Below are 27090 nucleotides of genomic sequence, written 5' to 3'. Positions count from 1 at the left end.
GTTCGTTCGTTTATCTTATCGAACCGAGCTCGAGTTCAATTTTGAGTTCGACAGTTTTATCGAGCCAAGCTCGAGCTTAAGGATATTCGACTCGTGAACTTATGAATATGTTCATTTAGAGACTCACGAACTCGGACTCGAACTCGACTTGTTTAAAGGGCTCAATCTCAGCTTAAAACGAGCTCGGCTCACGAACATGTCTTGAGTTTATATTATTTTAATTGTTAGGTCCGTTGAATATTTATTCAAATGAATTTTCAAGCTCGCTTAACGAGCTTGTAAAATGAGTCTTAAAATGAATCAAAAAACAAGTTCTAAAATAAATTCTAAAACAAGCATTAAAATGAGCAAAAAAAAAAAAGAGCTCTAAAATGAGTCCGAGCTCGTTTAACGGGTTAGATTCGTTAACTATGATAATCAAACTAATAACAAGCTGAGCTCGAATTATTCATGAGCTTGGTGATTCCAAAACGAGCTGAGCTCGAACCTTATGATAAAAATTTGATTCAAGCTCAAGCTAAACTCAAGTCAGAATATAACTTAAACGACTCGAGCTTCATACTGTTTAACCTATTTACCTTCCTACTTGTTATTTTAGTTTTTTTCTTCGTTTTTCCATTTTAGTACTCTTTCCTCTCTATTATTATTTTTTCCCCCTTTTGTGTCTATGGTCAAAAATTGGTCCAAAATTTTAAAGATCAATAACAATCAATATAAAATTGAATATTGACCCCAACTAAAATAAAAAAAATAAATTAAATATAATAGAATGAAAATTAAATTCGACTAATATTCTAAAGGTCGATCTCAAACGGAGGAAGGCCGTCTATTACAACAAACCCCCGTGACAAGACCCCAACAATCAAACCACTTTCTTTCTCTCCCTCCGTGTCCTTTCCGTCTCTCTCTTTCTCTCTCTCATGATGATAATGCCGCCTAGAAAGCTAATGCCGATGCCAATCCATATGCCTCACCTGATAAGCACTCATAATTCGTCCCATGGAGCATAAAGCAGATCGCGATCAGTGAGATATTTTTATTGAGTTTTTCTCGATTTTGATCCGTCAAACTTTCGATCCGTGTTTCTGCCTGTGAGTCGTCGATCGAGAATTTGTTCTTGCTCAATTTGATTCATTTTTTTTTTCCAGTGTTTGATTACTAGGGTTAGAGGGCGGCAACCTGGGGTCACCGGTGGTAGCGGCAATGGCGAGGAGGATGGGCCGGGGGAAGCTCGAGATCAAGCGGATCGAGAAAACGACCAGCCAGCAGGTGACCTACGAGTTGTCGCTCCTGTGCGACGCTGAGTTCGCGCTCGTCGTCTTCTCCTGCCGCGGTCGCCTCTACGAGTATGCCAGCAACAGGTGCTGATGGATGGTTTTCTCATTCATGCAATTTCACAAGTAGTTAGACAGCGAAATGACTAGGGTTGCACGGAGAGGTTCAAGTAAATCTTCTTTAGACATGGTCGAATCCTTGTTTCTGGTTTTTGGTGTTTGGAGTTGAGATATGCAAAGGTCTGTGCACACATATAGGCTCTTTGTCTCTTTTGCTTACTTTTGAAAGCTTTGTTGGGTGGAATTTAAGCAACAACAGTTAGGAAATGGAGAAGGAATCGAAGGGAGAGTATAATCCGTGTTATTGGTGTTAGTTAGAGTCCTAGAGTCAATCATATGATGATTGTAAGACTCGATGTATCATATTCTTATATATTAATAAAAATATTTCATTATGGTTATTATACTTACTTGTATTGGTGTCAAATAATTAAGTATAATATTATCCTTGAGTAGAGGGTTCTTATCTATATCAATCGATTGGTTGAATCGATAATGAGATGATATAGAGAACACTACTCTTAATCATTTCTAGTCAAGTATTAACAATAAGGGACAATGTTAATGCGATAAGACTAGTATGTAGGTCAACTCAATAACTTGATCTCACAAGTCATGGATATAGAGATATCAAGTTAACACATGGGTATGCATTGGAGAATGTATACTGAATGACCCGCCATGAGAAAGTATCATGGATCGTTATATGAGTGTCATATACTTTCTCATGTGACTATTAGTATGACTATTAGTCCTTGGACCTGAAGTCACCATGGTTCCCTACATAAGGAGTTGCATACTTTGGCTTCATCAAACGTCATCCGTAACTGGGTAGACCATAAAGGCGATTACTGAGTATGTAACAAATTATACGGAGGGATATGAGTGATGTAGATGGGATCTATCCCTCCTATATGACGGGAGTGACATCATTATTCTTGATAGAGTGAGACCACTAAGTGTATGACCATGCCCAAATTATTCAATATGAGATATTGAGCTCATTTGATTAGAGTGAGTCTACTTGGAGTTCAAGATTTAGATTGATTAGAGGATGACACGGTCTATGCCTTACATTGATCAATCTAGATGTCAAGGATAGAAGGACATTATCATATATTGTGAAGGGTTACAATTAGTAGTCACAAGGTGATGTTGGATCTCAACATTCTTATAACTTGGGTAACAATGATGTATTGTTAGATGTCGCTCAATGTTTATATTTCTAAATAAGATTTAGAAACATTGTCAACGTTACAAGAACCTATTGGGTCACACATAAAGAACAAGTAGATGGAGATTATGTTCATATGATGAACCAATTGGATTAGGTTCATATGATGAATCAAAATTGGATTAAGAGTAATTCAAATTAGACTTATTGAGTTAGACTCAATTGGATTCAATTGTTGAATGAGTCTAATTTAGAGTTGATTCATTGAGTTAATTTATATTAATGAATTGAGATTCATTAAATTGAAATTGATTTGAATCAAAGATTGGATTTAACTCAACAAGGAAGACATGTGGTCAAGTTTGACTTGACCAAATGGGAAGTTGAAATATCAAGTTTGACTTGACTAAATGTCACTTCATGAAGGATGACTCATCCTACATGGCATGGGCAACAAATACATTCTTGCCATATCATCTCCACATCATCAAGGGAGAGCAAGAGGCATGGAATGTCAAGAGTCATAGACCCTTGGCATTCCATGTGTGGCCGACCATATGAATGCAAGATTCATTGACATTGAATGTAATTTGTAGTTGCATCTTCTTCCTTGGTTTTTCTTCTTCCTCCTCCTCTTGAGTTGGCCGAGAGTTCCAAAGCAAGGTGAAGGTGAGTTTAGTTCCAAGAAAATAGGGTGGAGTGAAAGTCACAAGGAGGGTACTTAGAGGAGTGTATGAAAGTCATTGCTTCTTCTTACTTTCTCTCCTTTTTCCTTACCTTTACAATCCTACCCGAGAGCCCTAGGGAGTGCTAGCACACTTGTGGTGTTCTCTTCTCCATCTAGAGTGGTTTGAGAATCACTTCTTGTTCGTGTGGATACTACTAGAGGTGTGTACGCTTGAACACACTCGAGATCCGAAGAACCTTGGACGAGCGGGATTTGCGAAGGGCTTCGCTTCAAAGGTATATCCTTTATCATGTAAATCTAAGGTAGATCTAGGATAACAAACATGTACATGAATTTATTTTAATTTTCGCATGGATCCGATGGCAAGACTTCGGGATTTCCGTAATGCAAAAAGTGATTTTTACGATCCGCAAATCCCAACAATTGGATGAGGGGTTGTGGATTCTATTGTTATAATCTCTTCTCCACCAATCCACCCGCCCTCTTTCTTTGACATCTCTTCCTCCTCCTCTCTCTCTCCCCTTAATTCTTGTTGTTGCTTGCTGCTCCTCTTCTCTAATCCCACGAGTGAAGGAAAGGAGGTGTTGAGTGATGTCACACTCTGATTTTTATAGTCCATTCCTTAGCCAAAAGGACCAGGGAAGCTCTCAAAGTCACAGAGGTCACAAGTCAATCTTTACAATTGGTTGAATGCTAATCTTCATCTGTGGTCTAGGGTTCTTGTTCAATTGAATCTTATCATAAAATAATGCAAGAGCAAAGTGTTCAGTACGGAGACAGAGCAGAAGAAGACTGAGGAGCCAATGGGATGAACGTATCGTGTGTTAGCTTTGCATGGGGAGTATAAAGGAAACAAGAGGTATGAGGTTTCTTTTGGGGGATAAAAAATAGGTAGAAGAAGAACTAGCTCTCGAAAAGCCCAAAGAGTGTGGGTCAAAGAAGGGAGGGAGTTAATTGCACTGTGGGTAGGATCGAGTGCCACCGTGGCTGAGAGTACCAATGGCATTCTGGAGGAAACTAAGGTCGGACTGAAGGAAGGTAAGAGGCCTTGGAAACAGGAGCAGCTCAGTATGCTGCTTTATTTATTTATTAGCAACATCGGCCCTTTTGTTTTTATGTGATTTCTCTCTTCATGGGAAGCAATTGAGAGCCAGTTTCTTACGACTTTACAATCAAAAAGCTTGGCCCTGAATCAAATTTTGCTTTGGCTGATAGTGTCAGTTAATTCATTTTAAAATTTGATAAGACCTTTTTGTGTCACAGTCTCGTGGGTGTGTCACTTCTGAATATGAAAGAACCTTGTGGATTGATCGAAGTATTCAACTTCTGGCTTTGTGTTCAAAACGATAGACGACAACAAGATATTAGAAGATATGGATTTGGCATACTGATCTCTGGTACCAGCTTGCTGCACACGAGATATTAAACTATATGGTAATATTACTAGTATTTACTATTTTTTTGTCAACTTGATTGCCTAACCTGCCCAGCAGCCCAAGTTTCCTTCAGAAAAAAAATTCAAAGATGTGGCGTGCTATGCTAATTTGCTCTGTTATATATTTTTTCTCATTGAAAAGTATAATTTGACTGCATCTATCATTTATGTCTAAGTAAATGCTGAGCATTATGGTAGTGGACATATTGTACATACTATCACTGAGGCTTTCTTGTAATTAATTGGGGTGTGTTCATTTCCACTGAGGATGATTGGATCGAATGCTTTACTTGTCTTTTCTTTTTTTGTCTTTGTGCCACTTATTAGACATTTTCAGGTCTTAAAAATTTGCATCATGCATATCATTTTAAGACATTCATGTATAGAATTTAGGTGAAAACCTTAGCCGAAACTGTCTTAATGAACTTTATATATCTTTTTATCTTCCTTTCTATTTTCTTTCTTTTCTAATTGTATTTTTTTTTCTCTATGCCTATTGCATTTATCTGGTATGTCCTTATGGTTTAAAACTTAGTGACTAAATAAGTCTAATATGTTTCTTTGAGAATGGAGCAAGCTAAATTCATCTTATGCAAAGCACTTATGCACGTATGGTTGCCTCTGAAAGATAGTTTTACATTGAGGTCTGAAATAATAAATATGTTTCTGAAGAACATTTAATTTAGATATATTGTATAGAACTATTTTTAAATGGTTGCTGATGTTTAATTTAAGAAAAGCACTTGAACTTCTGATTTTTTTAAACAGAAGAAAGCTCCTGAAAACAACTAAATTTTATTCTGGATGCAGTGTGAAATCAACTATTGAGAGGTAAAAGAAAGCATGCCAAGATTCCACCAACAATGCCCAATGGGTTTGTTTCAGAAGCGAATGCTCAGGTACATTAACTAAAGCACACACTTTCTGATTTAGAAAATTTTAAATTGATCTGTTGGTGCATGGAATAGAAATTGCAACATTGCTAACAAACATGATTTTAGGAGGTGTTTGGTTCTTTCCTAGGAATAGAAATCGGAATGGGAATTATTGTATTGTGGAATGGGAATGGGTATAAGCATAGATATTACTCTTAAAAGCAATGTTTGATTAGTTGCATATTTTCTATCGGAATAAATTAAAATTTTCTTTTTTACCCTTAAAAGAAAATAAGAGAAAAAATTAGATGTGAGAGAAAGATGAATGTGAGAGAAAAATATGATGAAAGAGAATGACGAGAGAGAAAGTCTCATGAGAGAGAAAGTGTGATGAGAAAGAATGAAGAGAGAGAAAGTGAATCACAATATACACTCTAACATTTAACATATGAGAAGATTAAAAAAAGTATGCCTATATGAATCACAATATCATGACAAAATGATGGTTATCAGTTACTTCTTTCAATATATTGAAAGGATGACCTTGTTATTTTCTCTTCAACACAAATCTCACACTTATGCTTTGGATCAAGGTGGAATGTAGGTATACTTTGCATATTTATTAATCTATGCAACACATTATAGTTAACATATCCTAGTCTACCATTCCACAAACATGAAGACTCAAGCATATAAGTGGAAAAGCTTTCATTTTTATTTATCTTAGGTCTAATGGTCATTACATTGAGATTGAATAGTCCATCAGAAACATAGCCCCTTTCTACAAACATTCCATTCTTAGATAATACAACTCTATCCGAGTCAAAAACAATACGAAAGTCATGCTTGCTTAACAGTGATTCGAATACTAGATTCTTCTAAATCTCCGAAATATACAACACATTGTTCAAAGTAAGGTTCTTGCTCGAGGTTATCTTTAGCACCACTTTTCCTTAGCCCATGATGTTTGAGGTTGCTGAGTTTCCCATGAACAGCTTATCTCCAGTGACTTCTTCGAAGTTGTGGAGTAGCTCCTTGTTGCAGCACACATATTTGGTAGCTTCAGTATCAATCCACCATTGTCTTGGGTTTGAACTGATCAGGTTCAGTTCAGAGATCAAAGCGCAGAGGTTGTCTATTTCTGTTCCCTCGTTTAGGTTGATCTCCTGCTTCTTATTCAGCTTTCTACACTCCAAAGATTTGTGACACACTCTGTCACAGTTAAAATATTTCCCAGAGAACTTCTTGTTGATGCCTCCTTTGGGTCCCATCTTGGAAGACTTGGGGTTCTTCTGTTTCGAGCTTTGACCGCACTCGACCACATTGGCTTTCACAGTAGCCTAAGAGAATAACTTTCTCTCTAAACTCTTTTTGTCTTCTTCGATGCGAAATCTAACAATGAGTTCCTCCACATTCATCTCCTTCCGCTTGTGTTTCAGGTAGTTCTTGAAGTCCTTCCAGCCAGGAGGAAGTTTCTCAATGATAGCAATCACCTGGAAGGTTTCACTCAGAACCATCCTTTCTAAGTGGATATCATGCAAGATCATCTGAAGTTTCTGGACTTGGTTGATCACCGTCTTGGAGTCAACCATCTTGTAGTCCAGGAATCGACTCACAATGAACTTCTTGGCCCCCGCATCATTCGTCTTATACTTCTTGTTCAAGGACCCTCACAGTTCCTTAGTCATTCTCTTTGTGCTATACACAGTGTATAGTGAGTCGGCAAGGCGGTTAAGGATGTAGTTTCGGCAAAGGAACTCAGAATGAGTCCATGCCTCTACTGCACTTATGATTTGCGCATTAGCATCCTTAGCATGCTTGGGAGGGTCCTCGGTTAAGAACCGAGCCAGATTGAGCGTGGTCAAGTAGAAGAGCATCTTCTGCTGCCACCTCTTGAAATTCAGTCCACTGAACTTCTCTAATTTTTCCCCATGATTGATTGGCACAGTTTCAATCGGGGCAGAGGGGGCCTTCACGTGTTGAGTCTATTACACCTCAACATTTTATTCGGTGGTCATCTCAACAGAAGCGAATCTGTTTCAAGATTGTTGGACAAAACAATCTGCTGCCAGAGATTTACAAGGTATTAATTGAATTTAAATATACCGAATTAAATTCACTTATATGTTGAAATGACCTGAGTTGATTATCTCAGACTGCTAGTAGGGGTTGATTTCTGCTAATTGCTGAGTGCAGACCGAGCTCTTAGTCCGAGCAACAAAGTCCGAGCGGACTTAATGGCTGGGCGGGCAAGCAGTAGATTGGCCGATCGGGAAAAGTGCAGAGCGACCGACCGAGCAGTTAGGCTGAGTGGGTGAGCAACCAACCCCGCGTGCGAGTCGCACAGCAGAGAGGCCGACCGGGTAGTAAGGCCGAGCAAGTTCGACCGGACAGTGAAGCCGACCGGGTTAGAGGTTGTTCGGGAGAGCAGACAGACCGAGCTATAGGCCGATTAGGAAATAAGATAGGTCGATCGAGAGGCCGGTCTAGCAATCAAACAGGTCGATCGATAGGTCGGTCGGGCAAAGCAAACAGGGTGATCGAATGAGCAGCCAGAGAGGTTGATCGGGCGAGTGGAGAGGCTGAGCAAGCTGAGAGCGTGTGCGGCCGATCGGACAGAAAGGTCGACCGAGTTATCTACCGAGAGAATTTCGCTGAGCAGGACGACCGAACAGGCGATGAGGCCGAGCGGGCGCTGCAACCGGGTGAGCGATGCGAGCAGTTGGACGTGTGAACCGAGGCCTGCGATACGCAATTTCCTTAAAATAGATTCACCCCACCTCTGGCTATGCTTTGATGTTTGCTCAAGTCGTCTGTTTCCCAGGATACAACGGTTAACCATTGATGCGGTGGTAAGGAGGGGCCTCACCCCGCGGAAGATAGCTTCCACGGTGGAGGTCAAAGTCAAGATGATTATGTTGGACCCCGTGATAGTTTTGATGTGATTAACCAAGTTGGTTAGGTCTTGTATTTTGTCTGAACCCTGTGTCCGAGTGTGCAGGAACTTAGGAGCGCAGGAAGTTGAGCGGAAGACACAACTAGCGAGAAGGACGACACGGGAAGGGAGCTGACGGGTTCGGTGTGTCCGAAGGATGAGAGAGCTGCGGAAGAGTACTCCGGTGGAGCGAGAAGAACGTGCGCGGCGTTCGAGGGACGAGAAGCCGGATGGAAGCCTGCTCGAGGAGAAGGCCGGGAACTGGGTTCGGGTGAGCCCTATTCCGAATGACCGCAATCACCCAAGGAGCCGAACCAGAGCAAGTCAACTAAAAGTTAACTTGTCAACGGTTCGGTCGACCGAACCTATTGATCGGTCGACCGAACCCTTCTTCAACCGAAGCCAACCGCAGCAGACACGTCGAATGCTACGTCAGAAGCTGACCGTTGGTGAAGCTGATCGGTCGACCGAACCTCCTGATCGGTCGACCTAACCGAAGCTAATCCAAAGACTTAGTCGAGCAAATTGATCGGGCCACCTCAGCTGGAGACCGTTGGCCAATCGGTCGATCGAACATAAGGATCGGTCGACCGAACCAAAGCTCGATCCTCAGAGACTGCACCTGGACGGAAGACTGGGCAGGTATAGCAGGTTCGGTCGACCGAACCTGGGGATCGGTCGACCGATCCCTTTCGAGTCAAACCTAATCCTGAAGGTTCAGGTTATGTGATAAGCTCTAGAACCCCTATATAAAGGAGGTCTCGGGTAGCTATTCAATACAACGAACAAGTGAACGAAATTCAACTCTTGTACTCTCTAGTTAAGCAATAGTTCTGTGCTCTTCAAAGTGTAAAAGGCTTCTGCGCCTTCAGAGAAGGAGTTTCTTACTGCGCCTTTCATCGCCCTGGATTAACAACCCTCTTGGTTGTAACCAGGTTAAATTAGCTAAGTTTTTCTTTTCTGTTCATACTTTAGTTTTGTTTAATCTTGTAACTATTGCATCTATTTGAGTTTAAATTAGTTGAGGAGGGTTTAGTTTTTACTTGCAGGCAATTCACCCCCCCTTTTGCCGGTCCCCGCTGCACCAACAAGTGGTATCAAAGCCTGACAGCCTCAGAAGGACTAACCGCCGTCTGAAGCACTAAGATCAAGACAATGGCCGACGCGAACATTCATCCCCCGAAGTTCGACGGAGATTTCGCTACATGGAAGCGAAAAATGGAGGTATTCTTTAAAACATACTTCGATATTTTAGTTACTATAAAATATGATTTTGCAGCTCCTAAAGATAAAGAAGAAAACACGTGGAGCAAGAAGGAGCAAGCCGATATTGTCGCCAACGGAAAAGCTGAATTCCACCTTCTCAGCGTTCTGCCACCTCAGGAGGTAAGTCGGATAGGAAGCTACAACTCAGCGAAAGATCTCTGGGAGAAATTCCTGGAGCTTCACGAAGGTACCTCTGAAGCGAAGCTGGTGCGGCGCGACATCCTCCGGACACAACTAACAAACCTCCGGATGAACAACGGCGAGAAGGTAGCGCAACTCCAAGCGAGAATCAAGGAGCTGATAACGCAACTAACGAACCTTGGAGAAGAAGTAACCAACCAGGATTCCATCCGATACGCGCTCAATGCCTTCCTGAGGACTTCAGAATGGGCGTCCTTAGTAGATGCTTACTACATCTCTAAGGACTTTGAGGTAAGTAGTTTAGAAAACTTGTTTTCAACTTTCGAACTTCACGAGTCTCGACTTGCAGAAAAACCAGTAGAGAAGTCGAATCTCAACGTTGTCCTACGAGCTGAAAAGGACGATCTCGACTCCAAAGCGTCAATCGACGAAAACGAAGCTGCGTTAATGGTGAGACGTTTTAATAAGTTTTTTAAATCTAACAAGTTTAGATCGCAGTCAAGTAAACGTCATCAAAAAGGAAGGACAGTCCGGTGCTACAATTGCAACGAAGAGGGGCACATCAAGGATGATTGCCCAAAATTGAAGAGCAAACAGAAAGATAAGGAAAGAAGCAAGAAGCCAGCTCGACCCAAGCACAAAAATCTGAAGGCAACATGGGACGACAATTCATCCTCCGAGTCAGAAGTCGAAGAATTCGTAGGATTAGCTCTACTAGCTAACCATCAGCCAGAAGAAGAGTCGAGCTCAGAGATGAGCATCGATGAAGGAGGAGGAACATCAGAAGAGGAAAGCTGCACTGAAGGGGGAGCCTCATCAAATCAGGTAAGTCAGGTACGCAATCTTACCCCTACTCAGTCCTTTCGCTTTATTAAAGCACTTTCTAAAGAGTTAGATAAATTTGAAAAGGAAAATGAAAATTTGAAATTAGAAAATGCAAGGTTAAAAAATGAAATTCAAGAACTGAAATCTGATGCATGTTAAAAGTAAATATTTTTCCAAAATCAAAAATAAAGTTATATGGAAAATTAAACTGGTATGTTAAACACAATCAGGGTCAAATTAGGAAAATATCAAGAAACTATGTACCATCTAAATTCCTGATTAATTCAGTAGGAAGGAACCTCTATTGGGTTCCAAAATCTGTGCTAAACTAATCTCTTAAAATTAAAAGCTTTATAAAGAGAAAATTAAACATTTTCTTTATGAAGGCTTTGTCTAAGGAAGTGGTTGTTGCTCCAATAAATAAGAAGGCCTAGTGCCTCGTCACGACCTGGAAGCTGAAATATTGAAACAAAAATGTTTAATTAACTTTCTGAAAAAGCATTAAAAGTAGAATTAAAATGCTTTGAAAGTGTACAAACATTTTTTTTAGCTTTACTAAGTTTTGGATTTTTGGAAATTTTTAAAAAATATATTTTAACTTAGAAAAATTCTCATAACACTTGAATAATGCTTTAAAAAAATATTTCTTCATTTTTACTTAGAAATTCCTTTTGAAAATTCTAAGAAATTATTTTGCTTAGAATTTTTTTTTCTATCTTAAGAACTTGCTTCTCCGTTTTTGCTGTGATCAAAGGGGGAGAGAAAAGTACAAGTTTAGGGGAGTTAGGAAAATTAAAATCTGTTTTCTCTCTAAACTATGTTGCAATTTTATTTATTGCAAATTTATGCTATACTTGTTAGTTTAGTAATTTTCTTAAAATTACATTTGTCTATTTTTAACCCTAACTTGAACTTGGGTTGATGCACATCAAAAAGGGGGAGATTGTTGGACCCCGTGATAGTTTTGATGTGATCAACCAAGTTGGTTAGGTCCTGTGTTTTGTCTGAACCCTGTGTCTGAGTGTGCAGGAACTTAGGAGCACAGGAAGTCGAGCGGAAGACGCAGCTAGCGAGAAGGACGGCACGGGAAGGGAGCCGACGGACTCGGTGCGTCCGAAGGACGAGAGAGCTGCGGAAGAGTACTCCGGTGGAGCGAGAAGACGGACGGAAGCCTGCTCGAGGAGAAGGCCGGGAACTGGGTTCGGGTGAGCCCTATTCCGAATGACCGCAATCACCCAAGGAGCCGAACCAGAGCAAGTCAACTAAAAGTTAACTTGTCAACGGTTCGGTCGACCGAACCTATTGATCGGTCGACCGAACCCTTCTTCAACCGAAGCCAACCGCAGCAGACACGTCGAATGCCACGTCAGAAGCTGACCGTTGGTGAAGCTGATCGGTCGACCGAACCTCCTGATCGGTCGACCTAACCGAAGCTAATCCAAAGACTTAGTCGAGCAAATTGATCGGGCCACCTCAGCTGGAGACCGTTGGCCGATCGGTCGATCGAACATAAGGATCGGTCGACCGAACCAAAGCTCGATCCTCAGAGACTGCACCTGGACGGAAGACTGGGCAGGTACAGCAGGTTCGGTCGACCGAACCTGGGGATCGGTCTGTTGGTGCAACCTTAGGTCAAGGTTGACTTGGTTGACCCGACTCGAGTTGACCTGACTCGAGGTGTATTTTGATATTTGACGAGAATAGAAAAGTTGTATCTTGATGTTTGACAAGAATACAAACTTGGGAGATTGTGGGTGCAACCTTTGGTCAAGGTTGACCTGGTTGACCCGACTTGAGTTGACCTGATTCGGGTAAAGTCCAAGTATGGAGACTTGGCACGGAAAAGTCCAAGCAGGGAGCTTGGCACGGGAAAAGTCCAAGTATGGAGGCTTGGAACGGGAAAAGTCCAAGTATGGAGGCTTGGAACGGGAAAAGTCCAAGCAGGGAGCTTGGCACGGGAAAAGTCCAAGTATGGAGGCTTGGAACGGGAAAAGTCCAAGTATGGAGACTTGGCACGGAAAAGTCCAAGCAGGGAGCTTGGCACGGGAAAAGTCCAAAGTATGGAAGCTTGGCATGGGAAGTCGGAGAGGGCTCGGCAGCTCGTTCTCCGGACCAGGTCAGAGAGGGCTCGGGAGCTCGTTCTCTGGACCAGACGAAGTCGGAGAGGGCTCGGCAGCTCGTTCTGCACGAGAAGTCCGGAGTCTGGAAGCTGGACCAGATGAGGAAGTCGGAGAGGGCTCGGTAGCTCGTTCTCCGGACTAGGTCAGAGAGGGCTCGGTAGCTCATTCTCTGGACCGGACGAAGTCGGAGAGGGCTCGGTAGCTCGTTCTCCGGACTAGGTCAGAGAGGGCTCGGGAGCTCGTTCTCTGGACCGGACGAAGTCGGAGAGGGCTCGGTAGCTCGTTCTCCGGACTAGGTCGGAGAGGGCTCGGGAGCTCGTTCTCTGGACCGGATGAAGTCGGAGGGCTCGGTAGCTCGTTCTCCGGACTAAGTCAGAGAGGGCTCGGTAGCTCGTTCTCTGGACCGAACGTGGAAGTCGGAGAGGGCTCGGTAGCTCGTTCTCCGGACTAGGTCAGAGAGGGCTCGGTAGCTCGTTCTCTAGACCGGGAAGGCTTTAGGGTTTAGGGCTGGGAAGCTCTAAGGCATTGGATCGGTCTGGTGACCGATCCAGTGATACTTTGGTTTATCTGATCGGTCTGGTGACCGATCAGTAACCAAAAAGAAGCTTACTGTGGGTTATCTGATCGGTCTGTAGACCGATCAGGAAGCGATGTTATTTGAGGAAGCAAGGGGATTCAGAGAAGAGGGGATCGGTCTGTGGACCGATCCACCTATAGTCTGATCGGTCCACAGACCGATCAGACTTCAAAGCCAACTCTCTGTGAGAGTTGGTTGATCGGTCTGGGGACCGATCAGCCTAGGGTGGATTAAATCATGCCTAGTGAGGATTCCACTCGGAGAATGGATCGACTCGGAGAAGACATCACGATTCCACCCTTCTACGATCGCGACGACTTCGCGTATTGGAAGGTAAGAATGAAGTATTTTCTTATGACTAACCTTGAAAATTGGAATTGTGTACAAGTAGGTTTTATACCTCCGGTGGATAAAGAAGGAGAACTTCTCGAGAAAAAGAAGTGAACGAAGGAACAAATCCACCGATCAATAATCAACGACGAGGTAACGAAAATCATTGAATTTTCATTACCTAATGATATCTTGTGTAAGATAGGTGGATACAACGATGCCAAGGAATTGTGGAACAACTTGGCTAAGTTCCATGAGGAGAGCTCCAATTCAAGCCATGAAGAGGAGTTAAGTGAGCCAAGCAGCTCACATCATGGAGGTATGGAATTAGAAGTTGAGGGCTACTCAACATCTAAGGGAGAAGAGGAGGAGAGTTTTTCCTCAAGATTGGAGCAAGAAGAAGAAGCTTCTACTTCCAAAAGGGATGAAGAAGATAGCTTCTATCCATCCTCAACCCTAGGTAACTTGATAACCATGATTTTACTATACTATTTTTATTCACACAATCATGGTTTGATGTAGTTTTCATATATAGAATCTACATTTACACTACATTTTTATACTTTGTATCAATTTTGGACCTAATTGCAAATTAGTCTATTTTCATGGTATTTGATGCTAATATTTGCTTATTATTTTGTAGGCATCAAAAGGGTCATGGACCCGATCAGATCAGGCTGCATTTGGGCTCAAATCAAGGGCTAAACAAGAAGATCAAGCCTCGGAGCATTATAGGCCGTTCATCCAAGATTGAGTAGATCTGAGCCATCCGTTGAAGATCTGGCCGATCCAACTTAAAGGGGAGCAGATCTGAGCCATTTATGAAGATCCAGAAGTTTTGATCCAGATCTGAGTTCATCCAGCCATTGATCCAGCCGGATTAATCTGGACCGTTCATTGAAGACTGGGCTGATCTGGACCATCCAGTGATGATCTGATCGATCTGACCTACAGGAGAGTAGATCTAGACCCTAGATCAACATCAGTACATTCAGATCGGATTTTGGATGACTTTCCACCGTTGATCTAGCCCAAATGAATCTCAGCCGTTGGATCTGAACTGAGGAGGTTTAAAAACCTGCGTGAGAAGCTACAGTAGCTGGACTCGGCTCGCGACATTTCCACAGTATCTTCTTCCTTCTCCGCCGCGACGCCGAGCTTCCCGTTCACCATTCCAGATCTGAGAGTTTGAATTCTTCACCGGTGACGATCTATGAGCTGACGGCGATCATTGTCCGAGGGCACAGAAGCGGGAGGGGCGTTCTCCAGTCCGCGAAGCTGAGCTCTGTCCATTTCGCAATCCGGATGCAGGGGCGTTCTCCGATCCGCGATTTCCATCATCACCGGAGCTGTATGGGCGTTCTCTGAGGCTCTGATCATACTTCCATTTCCTTATTCCATCCGCGACGCTGGAATCGATTTGATCAATTGATTAGTGTGCGCAAATTTCAGAAATCAGCGCTGTTACCTTACGCATTGAAGACTCAGTCGGGTGTGAGCTAGATGGGCGTTCTCTGAGGCTATGAACACACGGCTTGATTAGTTGGAAGCTTGAGATCTGTTGCCAGCTACTATATGGGCATTCTCTGAGGTAGTTTTGTAGTGACAACAAGGAGAAGAAAGCTTACGGCAAGGATCTGTGGTTTGTGGACGTTTAGGGTTGTTGTTTTCTTATTCTTTATCTTTGGATTATGCTCGAACTTGCTCAGATCTGATGATCTGATAGTAGGATTGCATGTTTGATTCTTAGTTTGAATTCCCTATTTCGTTCTTTACAAATTGTTGCTTAGTTTCAATTTATAGCTTAAGAAAACCCCCATTCAGTTTTGAATTTACTGTAGTTAGAATCTTTGCTTCTTTATCTTTGTTTAACCCACACTTCAAGGTTTCATAGTTAATTCTGAATTCAAATTTTAAGAGAATCAGTTTCATTAATAATTAAGGAGCTCCAGTAGTTAGTTATGTGTTCATTGCATTCTAATTAGTTTTTTGCAAGTTCATTTCCTGATCGTTTACAGCAAAGTCATTTGATAATTTGAATTCTAGATTCATTTCATAAATCTTGTCTTAACAGTTTCTTAATCATGTTGAGAGCTGCATTTGTTAGCTTACTCAGTTAAGTATTCTTAGGTTGATGAATCCGAATTAGGACAAGAGTTAGGATGAGATGTCGAATGAGATTGAGTTTCTGAATTTGGTACCTAATTGTTGTTTTCGGATATTATGCAACAGCTTAATTGAAAGACTTATTGGGAAATTTGATGTTAGGTGATATACCTTCTTAATTCTCTTATTTGACGCAGTGGAAGTTGTGAATGGCAATTCAACTTAGCCTAAGTCAAGTCTCTAAATTCCTTCTTGATAGAAATTGACTCCTGTATGAGGATTAATTTCCGTGAGATTCATTTGATTTATTGCAATGCTCAAGAGAGAGTCTACAACTTTCTTTGCAGCAAGTTAGAATTTCACTTTTAAGGGTTAAATGCATACTTCCATTAGAAAATTCCAAAAAGAATTTCACATCTTAATAAAACGCACATTTACTAGTTATCCTTGGAAAAATACGACTTGGGACTCGTTACTACAACACTTGTCTATATTTTAATGAGTTTCAACTTTAATTAATTTGGAGCACCTCGTGACATGCAAAAAGGCCAACACCAAGAGTGTAGGGAATATAGACATTATAAGAGTAAATGTCCAAAGAGGATTAGGAAGACTCCACCGGCACCAAAGGTCAAGGAAGCCGGAGTCCCGAAACGCAAGAGCAAGGAGCACGTGGTGTGCTTCCAATGCAAGCGAAGGGGACATTATAGGAGCCAATGTCCGAGGGGGAGGCAACCTCACAAGGACAAGAGAAGAAGCGCATCTAAGGGGGGAGCTAAGGCAAACCCTAAGGTACCCTTTAAGGCACATTATTGCAATTCTAATAAGACACATGCTAGTAGCTTTATTGCAATTGTCAATAATGATAAGCATGATAACTATAGAAACCGATACATGTGCTTAGGTGCCAAACATGTTAGTCTAGGTAAGGATGATACTAGAAATGACAACCCTAGAATTAACTCATCTAAGGTTAAGGAAAACCTAGATAGGAATCCCAAAACAACAAGACATATGCCTAGGAATACCTCAAAGAAAAATGAAAAATTAAAGCTTGAGGTATTAGAGAAGGAAAATCAAGTCTTAAGGTCAAGACTTGACACTTTAGAAAAGGCCCTTAAGAATTTGGAGAAGTCAACTCTAGGGTCTAAGGGTCAAAAACAAAAGCCCAAGGACATGAGAGGTTTGAGTCACAAACCTAAGTCTCAAGTGGTCAAGCCCACTTATTATAATGTTCCATTCGATTATGGAACAAGACCTAGGGCTAGGAAGACCATCACCAAGGTCACAAGGGGAGTCACCCCTAGAGTTGATCTTGATGAGTCCCAAATGACCAAGGCTTTAAAGCCTAGGAGGGTCATTAGGAGGGTTGCTAGGGAAGTCATCCCTAGTGAATATTTAGTTAACCCAATGAGCTCAAATAGGTTTTGGGTTCCTAGGAGCGTGATTCCATCACGCTAGATTGTGTAGGGTGTGCCAACCTTAATTGGATAAGTAGTTAACCTAATCATGGCTAAAGGTGGCATTTTAGGAATTTTCAAGGTGTAATCAAGCCTTGAAAATGAAATTTAAAATTTTACTCATTCCTAAGGTGATTAGGATGTGCCAACCACATTTGAGGAGTTTTCTAAGATCAATCTAATTGGCACATAGTGATCTAAAAGACTTTAGTATATGATTTTAGGTCTATTACACTTAGGAATATAGAATTTATGGCAAAATGATCAAAATTATCAAAAATGACAACTAAAGCTAGAATTAGGTATTTTCTATACCTTTATATGTTATTTGCCATATATTGTTTGCCATATGCCATGTCATGACATCATATTTATTTTATTATCATTTGAAATGTCATGATAATGCTTAGGTTAGTTATATGTCATGTCTTATTTAAGTTTCATACTTTATGCCATGACATCATTACATTGGCACATGTTTCCACTTATGATATTATTTTATGCCATGTCATCATCTCTTGCATGTATGATCAATTAAATTGATTTAAGGATAAAAACACAATTTGATATGGAGATCAAATTGTTGTTTAGAAAATGCATGAGAACTTAACTTAAGATGACCTAAACCCATATCTCACATCAAAATTGACTTGGATGTGTTTGATACACCTTAGATGTGTGTGAGATATTAGGATTATGAGTTAGGATCAAGGTGCATAGCTCTTGTACCTAGATGAGCCTATTTCTAAATTGAGGATCATAGGGAAAGTTTGTGTACAAGTCATGTACATTTAGCCCTAAGATTGTGGTCCTAAATTGAATGGTTTAAGATCATTTCAAAATTGATTTGAAAAACCTTGATGAAGCTTTTCTAGTGATAGCATTCATCATTGAGCAAGTTGATACAAAGATGGATTAACCTTGAGCTATTTCAAAGTTTTTCGAACTTTGTATCAAGATTTAAAAATGGAAGTTATTTTCATAGAAAACTATTTTTCCATGATAATATATGTTATGAGAAATGTATCCTCAAAATTTTACAATTTTTGGAATTTTCTGTGATTTTTTAGGGGTTTCTGAATTTCGGGAGAAAAAAAATTCAGAACTCTTATCAGAGCTTTGTGGACCGATCAGAGGGGATGCTGATTGATCCAGGGAGGTCTGGATCGGTCACTGGACCGATCCAGGGAAGTGTGGATCGGTCTGGTGACCGATCCAGTAAAGGGCTGAGCGTGCCAAAATGCTGATTTTCGACTGATTGTCTGAAATTTCAGCTGGAAGGTGGTATTTTAGATTTCTAAAGGATTGAAACTCTCCAAGACATTGTTGGTGCAATGGTCAAGGGGGAGTTGATCTTTAGGGGGAATTTTACCTATTGGTCAAGCAGGAGTTGACTTTTAGGGGGAATTATCTCGTGCATAGCATTCATTAGGCTTCCGACAGCCAAAGCATAAAGAACTGCCTTTATTTCCTTTATCTCCTTTAATGTCTACAGAGACATATCTTTAGATAAAGTTACTCCATCCTGAAAAGGTAAGAAACTTTTCTTGGAGTTTTGCATGCTTTAAAACGAGCAAGGATTTTTCCGATGTATGAAGCTTGGGATAAGTAAAATATTCTTTTCTTGCGATCCCTTATTACTTTGATCTCAAGAATATATACATTCTCCCAAGTCCTTTATATCTAATTGTTTGGACAACCATACCCTTACTTCTGACAACATTTTGATATTGTTTCCAACTACCAAAAATGTTATCTACGTATAGTACAAGAAATACCACCACGCTTCCATCACACCTTTTGTATACACAAGACTTATCCGGTTACTAAATAAATCCATAGGTCTGAATTACTTTGATAAACCGGATGTTCCAAGACCTTGAAGCTTTGCCTCAGTCCATAGACTGATTGAGCTTTACACAAGATGCTCTTAGCCCTTTGCAATGAACCCTTCTGGTTGCTTTATATGGATGCTTTCTTCAAGACTTCCATTAAGGAATGCTGTCTTGACATCCACTTGCCAAATAGATAAAAGAATCCGGATAGACTTAAGCATGGCTACCAGTGAAAAAAGTTTCCTTTTTCATCAAGCCTTGCTTTGAAGGTTTCAACCTTCCTGTCTATCCCTCTTTTCCTATTATAGACCTTTTACACCCAAAGGCTTTTACACCACTTGGTGGTTCTATAAGCTTCCAGATTTTATTAGAATACATATATTCTAATTCTATTATTCATTACTCTTTGTCAAGATGCTGCATATTTATCTTGGAGTGCTTCGTCATATGTCCGGAGATCAGGTTTATGTCTTTCAGGGACCGAGTCCAAAAACTCTCCCAAAACATGAACCTATTTAGGTTGCCTAACAACCCTCCCACTATGACAAGACACTTTATGCAATTGTGTATCATTTGTGATACGTGTTGCAGTTTTCTTGTGGTATCTCATCTTGTACAGTTGGTACTAGGTTAGACATGTCCTTTATTATTTCCTTAAGAACAAATTTACTTATGAGCACTTGGTTCATTATATAGTCCTTTTCTAAAAATCAGTCATTGATGCTAACAATGACCTTCTGATTTTTAAGACTATAAACCTACTTTTGTTTATCTAGGATAACTTACAAACAAGTGAACTCTTATCCAACTTATCATTGTCTCTCTTTAACATATGTGCTGGATTACCCGAATCCGAATATGCTTCAAAATAGGTTTTCACCTATTCAAGAATTCTATATGAGTAGAGAGTTCTAACTTTGAAGGTACTATGTTCACTTTCGTTTTCAGAGTTTATCCTTAAAACAAATTTGGTAATTTTTTGAATAACTCATCATCTATCTAATTATTCCATAAGAGTCCTTTACCTTCTTTCTACTACACCATTCTGTTGGGGTGTACCAGATGCAGTTAGTTGGGATTGAAATCCAACTTCTGATAAGTGACTCCTAAAATCTCTCAAGAGGTACTTGCCACTACGATCTTCCATAGTGACTTTTTACTTTAACATTTCTCCGCATCAACCTTGTACTCTTTGAACTAATCAAAGTACTTAGTCTTGCGATACATTAAGTAAATTTATTTGTATCTTGAATAGTTGTCTATTAAATAGACAAAATATTCAATACTACCTCTTGTCTGGATAGTCATAGGATCACACAAATCAGAATGAACCGTTTTCAACATATCTTTGACTCCATACCCCTTGGACTTAAAAGCTTCTTGGTTATTTTCCTTCCAAATAAGACTCGTAGGTTGGAAAGATTTCCACTACCAATGAACCCAAAAGTTCATCAGCTACCAATGAATCCTACTCAAGTATAACCTAGCTTTAGATGCCAAAGATATAATTGGTTCATTTCCGAAGGTTGCTTTCTCTTAAAATTAGAAGATGTGTTACTAATTTCCATTTGTTGCATCGTGGGAGTTATTGGATTATAAATTGTCAACCATCATACCAGAATAGATAACTTTCTTATTTTTCTTGATAACAACTTTGTTATCAAAATAGACATAATATCTATAATAGTTTAGAAACTGAAATCAGGTTTTTCTAAACTTGGTACGTAAAGACAATTACTTAAAATCCATATTTTATTCTTATCAAAGGATAAACATCTCCCACTGCAACAGCTACCATTTTTACAGTAGTGCCCATGTGGACGGTGATTTACCTTTCATTTAGTTGTCGGGTTTCCTGGAACCCTGCAATGAATTGCAGACATGATTAATGGCATCTTGTATCTACACTCCAGGTTCTGGTAGATAACACCACTAGACATGTTTCAACTAATGAATTAAATACACCTAAATTGTTCTTAGTTCTAAGAAGACAATCTACCTTAATGTCCAAGTCCTATTTCCAATCATTACAATTGGGACTACTAAGTCTTTTTCTATAGTATGACTACTAGGGATTGACAAACATCCTAAGAATCACAAAAACATTTGGTCAAGATCAACTCCTTAAAATCTCCATGAATTTTGTGTATACAAAATCGAAGAGGAGATTTTATTCATTAATTTTATTATCTCGTCAACTTTACTTTATGACGAATAAAATTAATAGTTGATCTGTCTTTGATCAAATATTTGGTCAAAACTCTTTGAATTTAAAATAACATTGATTTCTCAAACAATATTATTTAAATTTACCAACACCTCAAACACCGTGAATTTTGCATGCCACGTTAGTGTGGACGTATACAAATTCAACATTTGTAAAAGGAGGGTTTTACCCATTAACTATCTTGTCAACGTATCTTTATGACAAATAAAATTATCTCAAACACCGTTAATTTTGTATGCCACGTTAGTGTGGACGTATACAAAATCAATCATTTGTAAGAGGGGTTTTAACCCTTTAATTTTATTATCTTGTCAACCTAGTTTTTTGACAAATTAATAGTTGGTTTCATTTGGTCACACAAATAATAGCAGTGACTCCGATGGGGAGGAAACTATTAGATGTGTCTAAGTGTATACCATTACTTGACACTAAGTCCATTAATAAGATTATGCCCCTTCCGTTGGGGAAGATCACACGCTCTTAATTAACTTCCTATAGTCATCCAAAAATAGAAGTCTGTTCTAGTGATCCACAAACAAGCTCATCCGTTATGGAGGAAGGCACTCAGAGCCAACGCGCAAGCTTGTTTGCATCACTTACAAACCAGTAATGGAGACCATGGGATTTACTTAAAAATCCCTCTCCCACTTAGTTATTTATAAATGAGGAATTTTAACTATGCTAGCCTACTAAATATGTAAACCAACATGCACACAAAGACAATATAAAAGCAATAAATAGAAAATCTAATTTTCAACTATTATGGCTTTTATCTCTAGTTATCCTCAGTGTGTTGTCATCCCAAGCTACCCATATTTTGCCACCGCTATCGGGTCTAATTGTCGCATCCATCTTGCTCCTAGTTCAGCGCCTCGGTCCTTTTAGAAAGTTCCACGCTTTGCAAGATTAGATCCATGACATAAATAGAATTTTACATTTTGATCCTATATTCCATAAAAGGAATGTACATGTATCTAGATCAAAATAAAATCCTAATAAAACTAAATACGCTTCTGTATTTTATAATACAATCACGCACACACAATAAAATGCCCTCGACATGTCCAGGGTCCAATCACACATAATAACTATAAGCCATAATAGTTGGATCCTGCATCCACAAAGTTAGCACATCCTACTATTAACTCGCCTAAATTATGTATGACATGTATAATTAAACTAATACCAAATACGAGGCAAAACCCTAGCTCTGATACTAATTGTTGGTTGCTACTCGGAAAGCCTAGAGGTTCCACTGTACAAAAATTTTGTACAAAGGTCTGAACCTTTTCCTAGCTACCATGTGTTCTTTTAAATTAAATTTTGGATTGCCTGCGGAACTTAACACGTTTGATCCAAAACTTAATCTATTTGTTCTTTTAGGTTTTGACTTGGATCTCCTGTGAAACTTAACACGTTCGACCCAAATCACCTTAAGTTATTAATTCTATTAAATATTAATTTCCATAATTGGTTCCCAGTACTGACGTGGCGAGGCACATGGCCTTCTTGGATATGGGAGCAACCACCACCGACTAGACAAAACCTTTTATAGAAATCTAATATTTAATTTCCTAAAATAACTTTAGGTTAACCGAAAAGAACAATCAAATCACAAGGAAAAATAAAACAAAAGAACACAACTTCGAAAAACATATTCGAAATACTAGAATCGTAAGCCTCTTGTATTTGGTATTATTTCCATAAATAACTAGCATGATGCGGAAAGAAAAATTACTAGTTATACCTTTTAGAAAGACCTCTTGATCTTCTACCGTATTCCTCTTCTAACCTCGGACGTTGTGTGGGCAACGATCTTCCGAGATGAGAATCCACCAAAGCACCTTCTTCTCCTTTCTTCAAGTTTCGCCAAGCACAAAGCTTCCAAAAATGAAGATCTTTTCCACCAACCAAGCTCCAAGGGATACAAGCTTTCTCCTTCTTCTTCTTCTCCAAGTAGTATCCGCCACCACAAGAGCTCCAAGCAAATAGAGAAGGTTCGCCACCACCAAGAGGAAGAGAGGAAGAGGTTGGCACCACAACACCAAGGAAAAGAGGGAGAGAAATAATAGAGGTTATTCACATGAAGCCTTCTCTACCCCCTCTTTTATAATCCTTGGTCTTGGCAAATAAGGAAAAATTAATAAAACCTTCCTTAATTCTTTTGCCATGAAAAAGAAAAATTAATTAAAAATTAATTTCCTTTTTCCAACTTATTTGGCCGGCCACCTACAATCCACAAATCAAGGAAAGTTTTAATTAAAACAAAAATTAAAACTTCCTAATTTGTTTCTAGAAATTTATAAAAATTTCTCCAATAATTTTATCCCTTCATGATTGGTTAATAAAAAGGAAATTTAATAAATTAAAATCTTTCTTTTAAACATGTGGATAAAAAGAAAGTTATCTCTAAAAATTAAAATATCTTTTAATCTACAAATAAGGAAAGATATCAAATCTTTTCTCAATCTTTTGTAGAAATTAATAAAAGAGAATTATTAATTTTTTAAACTTTCTTTTAAATAATGAACATGGTTAAAAAGGAAAGTTTTCTTAAAATTTAAAATCCTCCTTTAATCAATAAATAAGGAAAGATTTCAAATTTTAAACTCTCTTTTAAACATGTAGATGATTTACAAATAAGGAAAGTTTTTACCAAAAATTAAAACCATCCTTTTAATCTACAAATAAGGAAAGAGATTAATCTCTTCTCTTAATCTTTTGTAGAAAGTTATAAAAGGAAATTTTTAATTTTTAAACTCTCTTTTAAAATCATGATATCCACATAAGAAATAATTTTAATAAAAATTATTTTAATATTCTAGTGGCCGGCCACCTAAGCTTGGGACCCAAGCTTTGGCCGGCCACCTACATGACTCATCCACTTGGTCTTGGCCAGCTTGGGTTCCAAGTTAGCTTGGCCGGCCCCACTGGATGGGTAAGAAGGTGGGTATGTGGTGGGTATAAATCTTTATATACTAGAGGCTACGATAGGGACCGAGAGGAGGAATTGGTTTTGGTCTCCGATGAAATTAAGCATCCCGTGTTCGCCAACACACAACTTAATTTCATCTAATAATTCATTCCACTAAAGAACTATTATCAACTACCGCACCAATCCCAAATTACATTTGGGCTCCTTATTATGAGCATGTTAGTCTCCCGTGTTTAAGATATCGAATGTCCACTAATTATGTGAGTTCTTGACAACTCATTTAATTAATATCTAGGTCCAAGAGTAGTACCACTCAACCTTATCGCCATCGGACTAAGTCCACCGCAGGGTTTAACATGACAATCCTTATGAGCTCCTCTTGGGGACATTATCAACCTAGTATCTCTAGGACACGCTTTCTATAATCAACAACACACACTATAAGTGATACCATTTCCCAACTTATCGGGTTTATTGATTCATCGAACTAAATCTCACCCATTGATAAATTAAAGAAATAAATATCAAACATATGTGCTTGTTATTATATTAGGATTAAGAGCACACACTTCCATAATAACTGAGGTCTTTGTTTCTTTATAAAGTCAGTATAAAAGAAACGACCTCTAATGGTCATACTCAATACACTCTAAGTGTACTAGTGTAATTATATAGTTAAGATAAACTAATACCTAATCACACTACGACCTTCCAATGGTTTGTTCCTTTCCATTATGGTCGTGAGCTACTGTTTATAATTTATAAGGTACTGATAACATGATCCTCTGTGTGTGACACCACACACCATGTTATCTACAATATAAATTAATTGAACAACTACATTTATCATAAATGTAGATATTTGACCAATGTGATTCTTATTTCTAGATAAATGTTTATACCAAAAGCTAGGCTTTTAGTATACACTCTAACAGGAGAGGGCTCGGTAGCTCGTTCTCCGGACTACGTCAGAGAGGGCTCGGTAGCTCGTTCTCCGGACTAGGTCAGAGAGGGCTCGGTAGCTCGTTCTCTGGACCGGACGAAGTCGGAGAGGGCTCGGTAGCTCGTTCTCCGGACTAGGTTAGAGAGGGCTCGGGAGCTCGTTCTCTGGACCGGACGAAGTCGGAGAGGGCTCGGTAGCTCGTTCTCCAAACTAGGTCGGAGAGAGCTCGGGAGCTTGTTCTCTGGACCGGATGAAGTCAGAGAGGGCTCGGTAGCTCGTTCTCCGGACTAAGTCAGAGAGGGCTCGGTAGCTCGTTCTCTGGACCGAACGTGGAAGTCGGAGAGGGCTCGGTAGCTCGTTCTCCGGACTAGGTCAGAGAGGGCTCGGTAGCTCGTTCTCTAGACCGGGAAGGCTTTAGGGTTTAGGGTTGGGAAGCTCTAAGGCATTGGATCGGTCTGGTGACCGATCCAGTGATACTTTGGTTTTATCTGGTCGGTCTGGTGACCGATCAGTAACCAAACAGAAGCTTACTGTGGGTTATCTGATCGGTCTGTAGACCGATTAGGAAGCGATGTTATTTGAGGAAGCAAGGATTCGAGAGAGAGGGATGCATCGTGGACCGATTCACTTATAGTCTGATCGGTCCACGCACCGATCAGACTTGCCAACTCTGTCGAGTTGGTTGATCGGTCCGGGACCGATCGGCCTAGATCGGTCCACGCATCGTCAGGTCCTCTGGACCGTCGATGGAGCCCGATCGGTCCGAGGCTAGCCGTGTGACTCAACGGCTAGATTTTTGGATTCTTCTTTGTCTTCTTCGCAGGTGCAGGATATAAGGCCGCTACAGTAGAAGAAGGAAGAATAACGCTTACTGACTACGGTTCTTGCTCCTGCGATTTGAGCTTTGTTGAGCTCTCCACTGCTGAAGCTTCGTGTGAGCTTCCATCGGCTAGTTTTCTAGCTGCTGTTGTTGGATCCATGAAGTTTCTGCTTCATCAACGGACTCCAGTAAACAACGAGAAGACAAGCAAACTTGGTAGGGTGTTTTTACATTCATATTGTCCATTGTTTCTTGCTCTATTCTTTGTACTCCATTATTGCTGTTGCAAAAGGAATTGTGGTGAGGTTTCTCCACCCAGAAGGAGTTCTTATTAGCCGATTTTCCGGAGTCTCATCCACCGACGGATTGATAGGATTCGTCCACCTTACGGACAAGCGGAGGAGTAGGAGTATCATCTCCGAACCTCGTTATATCGTCGCGTTTGAGGTTTGATCTTCTCCATTTTTGTTTCTACTCTTTATTTCCGCTGCGCTAACCTAAATTGTAGGAAGAAAAGATAATTTGAGGTCGGCTATTCACACCCCCCCTCTCTAGTCGCTATCCGAAGGTCCTAACACGGTCAACCGATCCCTCTCGAATCAAACCTGATCCCGAAGGTTCAGGTTATGTGATAAGCTCTAGAACCCCTATATAAAGGAGGTCTCGGGTAGCTATTCAATACAACGAACAAGTGAACAAAATTCAACTCTTGTACTCTCTAGTTAAGCAATAGTTCTGTGCTCTTCAAAGTGTAAAAGACTTCTCCGCCTTCAGAAAAGGAGTTTCTTACTGCGCCTTTCATCGTCCTGAATTAAAAACCCTCTTGGTTGTAACCAGGTTAAATTAGCCGAGTCTTTATTTTCTGTTCATACTTTAGTTCTGTTTAATCTTGTAGTTATTGCATCTATTTGAGTTTAAATTGGTTGAGGAGGGTTTAGTTTTTACTTGCAGGCAATTCACCCCCCTCTTGTCGGTCCCCGCTGCACCAACAGGTTAACGGTCAAATACCATCGCCCGATCAGGGTCCCGATCGGGAGGAGAGTGGTCCAATCCGACCCCACCTC

General features: G+C 40.1%; 1 pseudogene; it reads left to right on the top strand.

Annotated features, from left to right (window-relative positions):
• Positions 1-854: 854 nt before the first annotated feature.
• The window catches only part of LOC121988504, a 65086-nt pseudogene continuing 38850 nt past the window's right edge, over positions 855-27090 (top strand).

Source organism: Zingiber officinale, chromosome 6B (genome assembly GCF_018446385.1).
Source record: "Zingiber officinale cultivar Zhangliang chromosome 6B, Zo_v1.1, whole genome shotgun sequence".
NCBI lineage: Eukaryota > Viridiplantae > Streptophyta > Magnoliopsida > Zingiberales > Zingiberaceae > Zingiber > Zingiber officinale.
The sequence above is the reverse complement of the archived record's forward strand: the minus strand, read 5'-3'. Positions and strand labels throughout refer to the sequence as shown.